The following is a 15,093-nucleotide window of genomic DNA, read 5'->3' on the forward strand; positions in this document are numbered from 1 at the left end:
GTGCGTACGTGCGTGTGTGCGTGCGCGTGTGTATAATGTGAGTGAATGTGTATGTACGGGTGTGGGTTTATACGTGAGTGAGTGCGTGCGAGTACGTGTGGTTAAATGATTTTTAAGTGTAGGCCCTACCTTGTCACTATACTTGTATAGAAAGTGTTTGTGTTGTGCAGCGTTGTTTTGTACTGTATTACCGGAAACTTTTTATTGAAAAAGACCGTCTCCAGTACATGTATTTGTATTTGAATTACGTGCAATAAAGAGTTAATAATAATAATAATAATGTATTACCGGAAACTTTTCATTGAAAAAGACCGTCTTCAGTACATGTATTTGTATTTGAATTACGTGCAATGAAGAGTTAATAATAATAATAATAATAATATAATAATAATAATAGTAACATATAAATAGCGGCACTACTACACAACGTACGCGACCGACTGCCCAAATATCCCATAGGATTATTATCATGGTTATAACTCAAACATTATTTTCAATAATAATAATATAAATACCAGTAAATAGTAAGGTCCAAACAATCACGATCCCCTCTAAAATATCGCAATAGTCGCGATTTATTTGCGTTAAATATCAATATTGCGGCAGGCAGGCGGCATGACAACAACAACAACATCAACGCGTTTTGTGATATATCACTCGAGCCGCATGCCGCACGACCACGCGGCTTCAGACAAATGGCGCCGCGGCGTCTGTGAAGATAACGATGGAAGCTCATTCGCTGATTGCACTCGTTCGCCGCCAGGCCGCGCGCATACATCTTGCGACGTGCTGTCTCGCGTAATTTATTCGCTAACTCGGTCGCCGTTCGCGCCCACGACAGGATCAATAGGACCCAGGTGTTTCTCATAATGCAGGCAGCGGAAATCACCGTCTTTTGCATTGAAACCTGTAATATTAATCGGCGCAGTGGCGCACGGAGAGAAGGACGGCCGGCTCCGTAATGGGCGAAACCATGCAAAGTCACCGTCGACCATAATTTCAGAAGCGGTAATTTAATAGAGGGCACCGCGAACAGCCACGCCGAGGTAGTAGTTAGCAGTGAACCACCGAGCATGTACGGTATCGGCAAGCAGGCGTGGCGCTGACAGTTGCGAGCGAAAATGACTGTGAGTACTTACGGCACTGTTGACATCGTATTACGGGTATTCATGTGACGAAACGGCGCGAATAGATGCGGACAACGATTTTTTCCCATACCAAATTATCTGTACTATTATATATATATATCACACACACACACACACACAGACTGCGGACGAATGTAACTGAACGTAATTAGCAATTCCCCCACCGCGACATCGCGACATCGGCAAGTCAGCCGAGCTATATATATATCTTTATCGCTACAGACCATCTCATGCACAAGACCAGTGTGCGTGTATCAATTAGTGCTGATATGAAGGGACCGCGCACCTTTCATGCGAGAGAGAGAGAGTCCGCGCGCTTGGGCGGGCGAGGGGGAGGGGGAGTAGAGGGGAAGAAGCCATTACGCGTCCAGCACGCGACACGCACTTGCTGAAGGCCTATTTACACGATGCGTCCTAGACGTACGTCCTAGACGAACGTCTAGAACGTACGTCCAAAACGCACCGTGTATGACAATGCAAATGTATGACCTTTGCGATATCGGATGCACAGGACGGATGTTCTAATTTCTTCCGACATTGCGTTTGCATTGTCATACACGGTGTACGTCCTAGACGTACATCTAGGACGTACGTCTAGAACGCATCGTGTAAATAGGCCTTAAGTATAGACGGGAGGCGCTAACGAGGTCGAGTGAAATTCGAAGCTCTCGCGTTCTTCCGTTGCGCGCGTGACGCTACGTTTGCAACGCCCCGTAGATTGCATAGATAGTAGTGATGGGCTGTGGTGGGAGGAGGACATGAGACGGGGGAGATCATAAGGAATGTGGGCGAGGTAGAGGGGATTGGGTATGTGAATGGGATCGGACGTTACAAGTTCGTGGGTCGATGGGGTAGAGGTGGAACTAGTAGTGACTAAAGGGAATCAGTGGCGCAAAAGATTTTCTCGCGGCCCACCATCTAGACTGACACGACCAACGGAGCCTCGTTCAGTTCGTAATGTACGATCGCCGACTACAAAAGTTCCATCGTGAGGCCAGTCTCGTATCTGCCACGCGTGATACGTACACAGCTTCACGTTCAACCTTCAAGCGAACCGGGAAAGCGAGCGCTGGCTGCAATTTCGATCACGAAAAATATTGAGAAACAATACAGAGCATGAACTGGTGAAGCTGAGGCTTAGAGTCGCGCGTAGAATCATCTCATTTACACGGGAATTAAGAGGATGAAGGAGGAGCAACAGTGCCGTTGTGATAGTATACTGTATGTGACGTGGAGTGACACGAGAGGTAAACAACTACAGAATGGCCGAGTTTGTACCGCTACAAGCAGGAGCAAATTGCCATAGCCGAGTTGCCAGATACTGTAAGTAATGTGTAATGGCAGAAAAGTAAATATCCACGAAATACCTTAGTACTGTGACTGAGTTGAATAGCTGCACACACGGAAGCAAGTCGCCAAAGCTCAGAGTGTAGCCTCTGCTACCGGTCCACGCAGACAGAAGGATCCTCCTATCCGGAGAAAACGGAGATGTGAGCTCGTTATCCAGAGCCGGTGGTTGGAAGCAGTGAATGGGTAAGTGAACTTGAGCATGTGCAAAACAATGTGCAAAGCATCGTTGTTGCGTGCCAGCGCATTACTGCATAGGCACCGCCGTGGAATACCTACGTGCGTGCTGCGTCACCAGTTCAACTTTGATTGCGCACCGAGTGCATACTCGGTGGTGAGTCATTGTGTACTGTTTGGCGACACCTGCGTGTGTTTCAGAGCTGTTTCGTAGCGTACAGGTGCGTTAGTGACTCGCACCACTCTATTAAAGCTATAAGACTAAGCTATTAGAAATACTGGTGAACGTTTCGACCGGGCGTGAGATATGTGTCACAACATTCGTGTCTAATTTTGCTCGTAATTATATTTTACTTTGATAAACGTTGTTATTTACCGCGTTACCCGGTCAACAACGTGCTTCCATTGACACGCTCCTAATCAAAGGTATGACGCACACACAATAAACACCATTCTTGTATGGTTCGGCTACGAACGTCTGGGTAAGCTATCTAGTAACAGGTTTACCAATACGAAGCGGAATGTAATCATAGAAAGAATCTTAAGAACGAGCCCCGCGGAATTTAATCACGGACGAAAGACAATGATGAATCGCGATGTGTTATCGCGTTACACGAGCTTCCCACTAATTTAACTAGTATAGGATCGGGCGGTCAACTGGATCGCAACAGCGTACGCATATGAGTGACCAAAAATCCCATACAATTATCATTACTATTATATATATATATGAAGAGTTAATAATAATAATAATAATAATAATATAATAATAATAATAGTAACATATAAATAGCGGCACTACTACACAACGTACGCGACCGACTGCCCAAATATCCCATAGGATTATTATCATGGTTATAACTCAAACATTATTTTCAATAATAATAATATAAATACCAAGTAAATAGTAAGGTCCAACAATCACGATCCCTCTAAAATATCGCAATAGTCGCGATTTATTTTCGTTAAATATCAATATTGCGGCGGCAGGCGGCCATGACAACAACAACAACATCAACGCGTTTTTGTGATATATCACTCGAGCCGCATGCGCGCACGACCACGCGTGGCTTCAGACAAATGGCGCCGCCGGCGTCTGTGAAGATAACGATGGAAGCTCATCCGCTGATTGCACTCGTTCGCCGCCAGGCGCGCGCATACATCTTGCGACGCGCTGTCTCGCGTAATTTATTCGCTAACTTATTCGCTAAACTCGGTCGCCGTTCGCGCCCACGACAGGAAATCAATAGGACCCAGGTGTTTCTCATAATGCAGGCAGCGGAAATCACTGTCTTTGCATTGAAACATGTAATTAATCGCGCAGTGGCGCACGGAGAGAAGGACGGCCGGCTCCGTAATGGCGAACATGCAAAGTCACCGTCGACCATAATTTCAGAAGCGGTAATTTATATAGAGGGCCCGCAACAGCCAACCGAGGTAGTAGTTAGCAGTGAACCGCACCGAGCATGTACCGGTATCGGCAAGCAGGCGTGGCGCTGACAGTTGCGAGCGAAAATGACTGTGAGTACTTACGGCACTGTTTGACATCGTATTACGGGTATTCATGTGGACGAAACGGCGCGATGGGAGATGCGGACAACGATTTTTCTCATACCTCGAGAACCCGGTAACGGTAACCCACCGGGGAACTCATCGCCCCCCCCCCCCACCGGGTAACTCATCTTTACGCATGCAGCGTCTGTGTGCTAATAAGAAATCTCGTGTTTCAAAACACGGGATCAATCCATCAGGTAGGTGCACCCCAAACACACGCGCGCGCACTCAAGCACACACATATACGCATGTAGGCACGTACCCACACCCACCTATACTATCATCGGTTTTGTCTTTATATAATTCGCTACACCGTAATCCCGAGGAAGTATCTAGCAGTACAAACTATAAGGAACAGGATATTGGATTTCAGGTCACTCTGTGTGCACCTCGTGAAATACTACTATACATTTTTTTTATAAAAATGATACGTGATTTCTAAAGGCGCCGATTCCCTAAGCAGTCATTGCGACATCTGTCGGAGGGATTCGCAATCACATCTCGGAGAACCGCTCCTCCTAAGAAATATAACCACGTACTATTTTAGGATCTTCGCTTCGCTTTTAAGCCTTCAAATATTTATGTTATTTGAATACTACATCGAATGCATTATGCATGTGATATTATGTGAATAAATGGGGGTAGTGAGTAAAGTGGGGTAGTCCCCCCTACTCTTGTTGGGTTACATTATTGTATCTAGGGTTATGCATGGTTACAAAATAAATAAAGGGAATGTTTGGCTACAGTTATCCACCCTACGTCTCGCTAGGTCGTACATTAAAAAAAGGCGCACATGTTAGCATGGTTGTAAACGAAAGGTGCCTTCGAGGAAAAATAACACGTTATGAGTTTGGCGCACTCTCTATATATATATTATATGACGGTATAACTATAACTATAATTAACTATATATAACGGCAGTAGGCCTATATTAGATTAACACAACAAATGAGCTCAAATGTCTAATTACACTATGCGTGCATTTTAACTACTACAAAAGCACAGCTCCCAAATCGTAACAAATAGACACGAGTGTCTTGTCTCGACCGCTTGTCTATCCTCTATCAAAATCGCCAATTATTTGTGTCCATGTCAACATAAAAGTAGTTATCCTTTTGCAACATATTAAGCTATTGAACAGATAAATTGAAAAAGAATACGGTACGGTTTCCTTGCTTTGCTGGATATTATCATGCAAGGAATGCAAGCGTATACACAACATAGTTTCAAGCGTTATTTGCCAAAATAGAATTCTGAGTTATAACATTTTCCAGTTTCCTACTCATGGCGTAAATGGGTATGAGGAATGGGTAAAATATTTTGTTTATTTATTATTGTCGCAGATTTTATTGACAATCACACGCACACACACAGACGCACACACGACCACACACACACGCGCGCACGCACGCGCGCACGCACGCACACACACATGCACGCACGCACGCACGCACGCACGCATGCACGCACGCACGCACACTCACACACGCACGCACGCACACACATACACGCACGCCACGCACGCCACACACACTCACACACACACACACACACGCACGCACGCACGCACGCATCCACGCATCCATACACACACACACACATGCACGCCCGCACGCACATACGCACACACGCACACACGCACCCACGCACATATAATATATATATATATATATATATATACGTGCCACCAATTACTTTCGATGCAAACACACATAAATGAATACGTACGTGATAGGGACCCAATTGCCAACATACGGCTCGGTGCTCTTACGCTGATTATACGCGAGTGCTGAATGACCGACTCTCCACGTAAACATGAACGCGACGCACGACGCCACGCACGTACCTACGTACCATCACGCCCACTTCGGCACTGGCAAATTGCTATGCCATACAGTAGCAATGTTGTTATCTATGGTCGGCGAACATTACTCGTCCACGTCGGGATGCGTCGTTCGGATGCGGTCCGTCATCCTTCCTCAGTAGCCATCGTCGGCGGTTAGACTGGAGCTCGCTGCGCGCGCCGCGTGCGTTGTCATGCACACAAGCCTCGAGTAAACGCACGAAAACGCGCCGGTTTCTAGGAGCAGACTCCTCTCACTCTCTCTCACTTCGCTTGTTTTTCGACGCAGCCACGTAAGAGCGTAGCGCAGGTCATACACGCACAAACGCTCGCTACGCAATACGCGGCGGCGCGAGCGACATCTGGGCTCCAAACGCAGTACTAGCTGCCGCGTACACACTCAGCAAGCCTCCTGGGCTGGGTGTTTTCGAGCGATAGCGAGCGAGCACACCACGGACAGAAAGCAGGTTTGTAGGCAGGCAGGTAGGTAGCGCGCGACGACGGCCAGCGATCCGATCGCTCGCAGACTCACTCCGCGTCAAATGCGCCGGAGCTAATCAATATCGGCCCCCGTATCATATTATCGCCTGCTATTACGTCTGGGGCGCACCTAGCGGCGCTATTAGAAGTTCACGCACTCTAGCCGTTACGATATTGCGGTGTTGTAATTATTCAATGCAAGCTCTGTCGCGTTATTTCGTGATGAATGCATGCATATTACCCTGTGGCATTATTACGAGCGCTCGCTACGTGTTCGGATCACTGATCTCTACTATACTAAATAGTTATATAGTAGAGATCATGGTTCGGATTGACCGAGCACCGTTGTAAACAATAGAACGAAAGGTCGCTCCGCCGTGGGTTTCTGTCTACTGAATTTTTCTTATTCCACTCAGCACAGCATATTAGTTGAGTGTAGTTATACAGCGAACTGCATGTGCACTACAAGGAGTACTGTAATTCGGATAGAAAATTTTTCGTACGAATGTAAGTTCGCAAATTATTTATTGCGTTATGTCACTTTTATGTTAAACCCATATAAACGCTCTCATTATTCGCGTATTTTGCAAACGAATATGATTGACCCGGCATATCTGTAAATTATTTGTTCGAGATGTAACATATAATGAATGTCTAAAAAAGGCAAATAATACCGTCAAAAGCAGCGTTTATTCGAATATGAGGAATCGTCCATGAGAGTTTCGAGGCCGCGAACAAACGCTTACGCGGCTAATTTTTTACTTCGGTTTCGTACAAATATTATACTAAACATTCGCAGAATGCTACTGGGCTATGCTAGTTCGATGTGTCGGTGTCTGCATTCTGCAGGTGGGATTCCCCGATTTTGGATTTTATGGCGCTAGCACTCAGCATTATTGAACTGTTTACCCACTCCCCGCGCCGTCGATGAAATCGATCGATAGCGGCGCTTTGTATATATATATATATATATATATATAATATATATATATATATATATAATTATATATATATATATATATATAATTATATATATATATGTGTGTGTGTGGGGAGAGGGGGTGCGTGCGTTCCGTGCGTTCGTGCGTGCGTGTGTGTAAACAACATAATAGATGCTAGTAGAAGCCGCGGGCATTGCCGCTATAGTTACCATACACTTGCTCGGCCACTTACTACCAAACTTTAATTCGTTACTCGCCCACACGCACTTTACGTCGTTTCGACTTCATTCGCGGAGTCATTACACTCTCTAACACGCACGCCCCGGGGTCACGCCCATACACACTCACACACCATACACAGCAGCTCTACGCGTGGGCTGACGACAACAGAACGCCACAGCATTGGATCGAACGATGAAATAAACACAAGATAAGCTCAACACAGCCGCAGACACCGCGCAGAACGAACGCGGGAGCGGACAGTGTCCTCGATGGAAAGCATTCCATGCATGCACTGATTCAGGTAGCACGAGATCACGTTGCTGGAGAACGGACGCAGTATCGAGGAGAGCAAACACAAAGGGACGATATTTACGCTGCATTACATATTATTGTACTTTTATTTTATTTGGGTGATAGCTTCAGGTTATCGTGGAATCGTGGCAGCGTAAAGTCTTGTTAGTTATAGTCTCCATATCAGATAGAGCCGGTACAACGTCGCAGATTCGAATGTTGAACTAGGACTTTATATTATTATATATTATTAGTAACTTGACACATTCCAGTACTACATCCTAGGTTACGTCCAGATTGGAACCCGCCTGGCTGTCTCTCGTGATCTGCCCTCTCTCGGTCTCTCCTTTCCGTTTCTCTCTCACTCGATTACTCTCTATAATTTCTATCGCTATTACGTTCCATATATGGATACTATTTCAAAGGCAGGTCGGACGCTTCTTTGATCCGACCGGTTGTCACCAGCTGCTTATTCTAGCAATAACGCATTAAAGGCTCACAATGCGCATCCAAACGCTAATTTCTCCAGTACTAGGCTAGCAAATACTTCGTGTCATGCATAATCACACTACCTTTATGACAAAATAATAACTCTAGTTGCTCGCACTTTACACTGCGCGTTTGCTTAAAGACCCATTCAAAGAGAAAGAGAAGCGTGAGAAAAACTGGCATTCTGGCGCAAACGCCGACTGTTTCCAAACAAAATAGCCTCGAAGTGGTGACGTGACGTCACATGTTTTTATCTTTGCCGCGCCCGTACCGCTGTACCGCGGCACCGCTGCACGGTTGCTTGGAGATTGGGGAAACTGTCAACAACATCGGAGAATTTCAACAACATTGGAGGTATTTTCAAAATACCTTTTATAAGACAACGCGCAGTGAAGTGGGAGGAACTAGAGTTTATTTTGCCATAAGGTAGTATGATTATGCATGACACGAAGTATTTGCTAGTCTAGTACTGGAGAAATTAGCGTTTGGATGCGCATTGTGAGCCTTTAACGTCAATTTTCTTTTAACTCAGGGTGCGCGGCGGTGCTACGCCGGCTTCATTAGCCGCACGCCTCCACGCCAGTTAGCTTACGATATCTATTTAAAAATGGGAAAACATTTCCAAACGATGACAGCTGAATTCATCCGATGGGACGATGAAATGACAATCTGTATGATTATTTAATGAACAGAGAATAGAACTCGAGCAGTGTTCCTCAATAGAGACCGTCTGCGCACTTAAATCATACGCGAACATTTTCGCGGCATTGCATTGAATACCAGATACATTTTTTCAAGTACCTACTCTATTTCGCTGTCCTGCTAATTCGCATCTTTTTCATACTTGAGTATATAGATGAAAAATCACCCTAAACATAGCGTGTTACACAACCAGCAGTAAGGTAATAACGTCATAATAATGATAATATTATTATCGTATTCACGAAGCAAACTACACGTCGATAGGTAGAGGTCCGAAATTAACACCTAAATTATGATTATCTTCTCCATGACGTCACTTCTGCTTCCCGCGTCGGCAAGGCTCTTCGAAAGAGCCGCAGCGCGGCGCTGCAACTGCATCGTCGGCGACCGCACGTCGCCGCACGGGGGCGCTACCGGGCTCATCCTCATCACGGCGAACACGTCCGGATGTGACTTCAGCTGCAGCCGGAAAAGGCCGGCGGGTACGTACCGACCGGTGCGCGTCTTCGGGGAGTGACGTTGCAGGGCCGACGACCGCGCATGTGCCTGACTCGACTTAAAAGAGACGCGATGCGCGGTCTTGCCTTCTCGCTTCGTTCTCTTCGTCTTGCCGTCCATTCGCGTTAACTCGGCGGCCATCGCGTAGAAAGACGAGCCACCCGTTGATTCGGTCGCCACAGCGTCGCGCAAATCGTCTCGCCGTGGCCACCTAGCGACCGCGGCATTCTCGCGAGATGTCGCGAGATGACGAGTTCTCGTCGAATCCGAATCGAGCGTGACGGACAGCGCCGCCGCTAGATGGCGCGGGTGTTCGCCAGCGGGAGGTTGCCGGTCAAACAAGAAGGCAGCGTTGTCGTAGCCGTGCGCCGTCACGCGAGGTGACGACCTATCCGCGGGTTTACTCAGAGAGAAGTACGGGTCGGTAGAGAGTCGGCTCTCTTCGCTGCGCTGAGTCGCTTGGCCGCGCAGTTGAGTCTGCTTGCACATTTCTTCCCATCGCTTTATGACCGCTAAGGTTTTCTGAAGACAAGTAAAAACAGTGATCCGGTTTGAGCTTTGTTCTTGTTTTGATTTCACTTCGATCAGTAATTGAAGGGTATTTTTTACACGCTGTAAATTTGAATTCTCTCATGAACCGTTATAACATATATTATGCTAGGACGCCATTTGTCTACTTTCAATTCTATTTAGTCGATTTATTGTATAATACTAAACGTTTCGATCAATGTCCTTTCTCCATATTTAGCTATAAACAAGAGCATATAGACCAGACTTGTAAAACGCCGAAATAATATTTATATTTTGATACATTATCATCATCATCATCATTTCATTGCTATTATCATTTCTCTCTCATGCTCATAAAACATTTTGTCATAGATGTATAGATAGCTCTACGGGCCGACAGCAATTTCACTCTCGCTGACCTCTACACACTCGTTACAAATACAGACATGGATTACGTCACTACAGATGGGCAGGTAGAGAGATGTCACCTTCTTGTTGCTCTTCTGCGCTAGTGGGAGGAGGTGGCCTCGGCGAAGAAGCTCCCACATCTCTCTCGCGTTGAAGCACGGGTGTACGTGTTCATCGGCGTGCACTCCACGGTATAGTCTCTGCGCACACCGTTACATATAGTATCAGGATTGGCATAATATAGACTATATTAGACAGTCTATGTTATGACACTCCTGATAGTACCACATTAATTAGAGCGCGCCGCGTCTGCGTGCACGTCAATGTCACGGCCGTTCTCCGCTGCATCAACTGGCTATTTTATTAACTGTAAACGTGCAAGGCCAGATGGTGACGCCATACAGGAGATGGGCTCGTACACAAAGTGTTGGCCTGTAGTGATCAGTTATATTATACGGTATTAAAGAAGCTATGCCGAACGTAGGTTTAGAGCGGATATGATGTTTCAAAATAGACACCTGCTGATGTGCAATTGGACCTGCGCACCTTGCTATGGGCTACGTTGCTCCTATTGCTACATTGCACGCGCGAGATTATAAGAGATTGAGCGTTTCAATAAAATATAATGCTAAATAAATACGATATAAATATTTACTACAAATCTCTACTCTCTTTCGCCTATTATTGCCGATAATTTCCTGTAAATCCTGTGCAAATGCTCCTCTGCGACACACATGTACACCGCACGCACGCTGCAGGTTATGCATGGTTACAAAATAAGTAAAGGGAATGTTTGGCTACAGTTATCCACCCTACGTCTCGCTAGGTCGTACATTAAAAAAGGCGCACATGTTAGCATGTGTGTAAACGAAAGGTGCCTTCGAGGAAAGGAAAACACGTTAATGAGTTTGCGCACTTTCTATATATATTATATAGACGGTATAACTATAACTATAATATAACTATATATAAACGGCAGTAGGCCTATATTAGATTAACTACAACAATGAGCTCAAATGTCTAATTAACACTATGGTGCATTTTAACTACTAAAAATGCACAGCTCCCAAATCATAACAAAGAGTTCGTCACAACACGAGTGTCTTGTCTCGAACGCTTGTCTATCCTCTATCAAAATCGCCATTATTTGTGTCCATGTCAACATAAAAGTAGTTATCCTTTTGCAACATATTAAGCTATTGAACAGATAAATTGAAAAAGAATACGGTACGGTTTCCTTGCTTTTGCTGGATATTATCATGCAAGGAATGCAAGGTATACACCAACATAGTTTCAAGCGTTATTTGCAAAATAGAATTCTGAGTTATAACATTTTCCAGTTTCCTACTCATGGCGTAAATGGGTATGAGGAATGGGTAAAATATTTTGTTATTATATTGTCGCAGATTTATTGACAATCACACGCACACACACAGACGCACACACGCACACACACACGCGCGCACGCACGCGCGCACACTGGCACGGACACGCGAACGAGCACACACGCACGCACGCACGCACACACGCACGCACGCACACTTCACACACCACGCAGCGCCACACACATACACGACTGCACGCAACCAGCCAGCACACACACTCACAACACACAAGAGCACCACACACGGGTCAGGCTGGCGCACGCAGACGGCACGCAATCCAACGCATCCATACACACACAACACACATGCACGCGAGCCGAGAGTCAACGCGACGCAGCAGCACGCACGCACGCCACGCACATATATATATAACTATATATATAGTTATACTGCCACCAATTACTTTTCGGATGCAAACACACTATAAACTGGAATACGTACGTGAGTAGGGACCGCACATGCTAACATACGGCTCGGTGCGCTTACGCTGGATTATACGCGAGTGCTGAATGACCGATTCCACGTAAAACATGAACGGCACGCACGAACGCACGGCAACGCAGGTAGCCTACGTACCATCACGCCACTTCGGCAGCTGCAATTGCTACTGCAATACAGTAGGCAATGTGTGTTTATCTATGGTCGGCGAACATTTACTCGTCCACTCGGATGCCGTGCCGTTCGATGCGGTCCGTCGATCCTTCCTCAGGTAAGACCATCGTCGGCGGTTTAGCTGGAGCTACGCTGCGGGCGCGCGTGCTTGTCATGCACACACCTGCGAGTAAACGCACGAAACCGCGGCCGTTATCTAGGCAGAGCAAACTCCTCTCACTCTCTCTTCTGTCACTGCGTCTGTTTTTCGACGCAGCCACGTCAAAGGCGTATGCGGCAGGTCATACACGCCACAAACGGTCGCTACGCATACGCGCGCGCGAGCGACATCTGGCTCTCAACGAGTACTAGCTCGCCGCGTACAACACTCAGCAAGCCTCCGTGCTGGTGTTGTCGCAGGTAGCGAGCCGAGCACACCACCGTGACAGAAGCAGGTATGAGGCAGGCAGGTAGGTAGCGCCGCGCGACGAAACGGCAGGCGATCGATCGGCTCGGGCAGACTCACTCGCGCTCAAATGCGCCGAGCTAATCAAATATCGCCCCCGTATCATTATCGCCTGCATTACGTCTGGCAAGGGCACCTAGCGGCGCTATTAGAAGTTCACAGAGAACGACCTCTAGCCGTACGAGTTTGCGCGTGTTGTTAATGTATTCAATGTGCAAGCTCTGTCGCGGTTATTTCGTGTGGAAGCATGCATATTCCTGTGGGCATATTGTACGACGGCTCGCTAACGTGTTCGATCACTGATCTCTACTAATACTAAATAGTTAGTATAGTAAGATCATGTTCGGATGACCGCAGCACGTTGTAACACATAGAAGAAAGGTCGCTCAGCCGTGGTTTTCGTCTACTGAATTTTTCTATTCCATCAGCACAGCAGTATAGTTGAGTGTAGTTCATACAGGAACTGCATGTGCACTACAAGAGTATCTGTAATTCGAATAGAAAATTTTCGTACGAATGTAATTCGGCAAATTAGTTTATGCGTTATGTCCACTTTTATGTTAAACCCATATAAAACGTTCATTATTCGGCGATTTTGCAAACGAATATGATTTGGAATCCGGCATATCGTAATTATTTGTTCGAGATGTGACCAGTATAATGAATTCTAAAAGGCAATAATGTATACGTCAAAGCAGCGTTATTCGAATATGAGGTAATCGTCCATGAAGGTTTCGGCCCGAACAACCTGTACGCGCTAATTTTTACTTTCGTTTCGTACACTATATACGTAAACATTGGCAGAAGTGCTACCGGTATTGCTAGTTCGATGTGTTCGGTGTCTGCATTCTGGCAGGTGTGATTCCCCGCCGATTTTGATTTATGGGCGTAGCACTCAGCATTATATTGAACTGTTTCACCCATCCGCCGCGCCCGTCGATGAAATCGATCGATAGCGGCTGCTTTGTATATAATTATATATAAATTAATATATATATATATATGATATATATATATATAATATAGTATATCATATAATATATAATTATATATATATTATTATGTGTGTGTGGGCGATAGGGGTGCGTGCGTTCCGTGCCCGTTCGTGGGCGTGCGTGTGTGAAACAACATAATAGATGCTAGTAGAAGCCGCGGCATTGCCGCATTACGTTACCATACACTTGCTGGCGGCCACCTACTACCAAAACTTAATTCATTACTCGGCCCACACGCCACTTTACGTCGTTTCGACTTCATTGCAAGGAGTCAATTACGCTCTCTAACAGCGCACGCCCGGGTCACGCCCATACACACTCACACACGTCATACACAGCAGCTCTAACGCGTGGCTACGCCACAACAGAACGCCGCAATTTGGGCTTGGAACGATGAAATAAACACAAGATAAGCCCCAACACAAGCCGCAGACAACCGGCAGAACGAAGCGCGGGAAGCGGACAGTGTCCCTAGCGATGATAAGCATTCCATGCATGGCAAGCTGATTAGGTAGCACGAGATCACGTTGCTTGGAGAACGGACGCAGGTATCGAGGAGAGCAAACACACAGCGGCAAACGTATTTACGTGGTGGCATAAATATTGTAGCTTTTATTTGGTGATAGCTTTCAAGGTTATCGTGGAATCGTGGCAGCGTGAAGAGTCTTGTTAGTTATAGTCTCCATATCAGATAGGCCCGGTAAAGCTCGGCAGACTTCGAATTTGACTAGAGCTTTATATATTATATATTATTAGTAATTGACACATTCCAGTTACTTACATCCTAAGGTACGTCAGATTTGGAACTCCGCCTGGCATGTCTCTCGATGATCTGCCCTCTCTCGTCTCTCTTTCCGTTCTCTCTCACTCGATTACTCTCCTAATAATTTCATATCGCTATTACGTCCATATATGGATAGCTATTTCAAAGGCAGGTGCGACGCTTTCTTTATGATCCCGACGGGTTGTCACAAGCTTGGCTTATTCTAGTCATAACGCATTAAAAGGCTCACAATGGCGCATCCAAACGCTAATTTCTCCTACTT

Source organism: Priapulus caudatus, unplaced genomic scaffold (genome assembly GCF_000485595.1).
Source record: "Priapulus caudatus unplaced genomic scaffold, Priapulus_caudatus-5.0.1 Scaffold366, whole genome shotgun sequence".
NCBI lineage: Eukaryota > Metazoa > Priapulida > Priapulimorpha > Priapulimorphida > Priapulidae > Priapulus > Priapulus caudatus.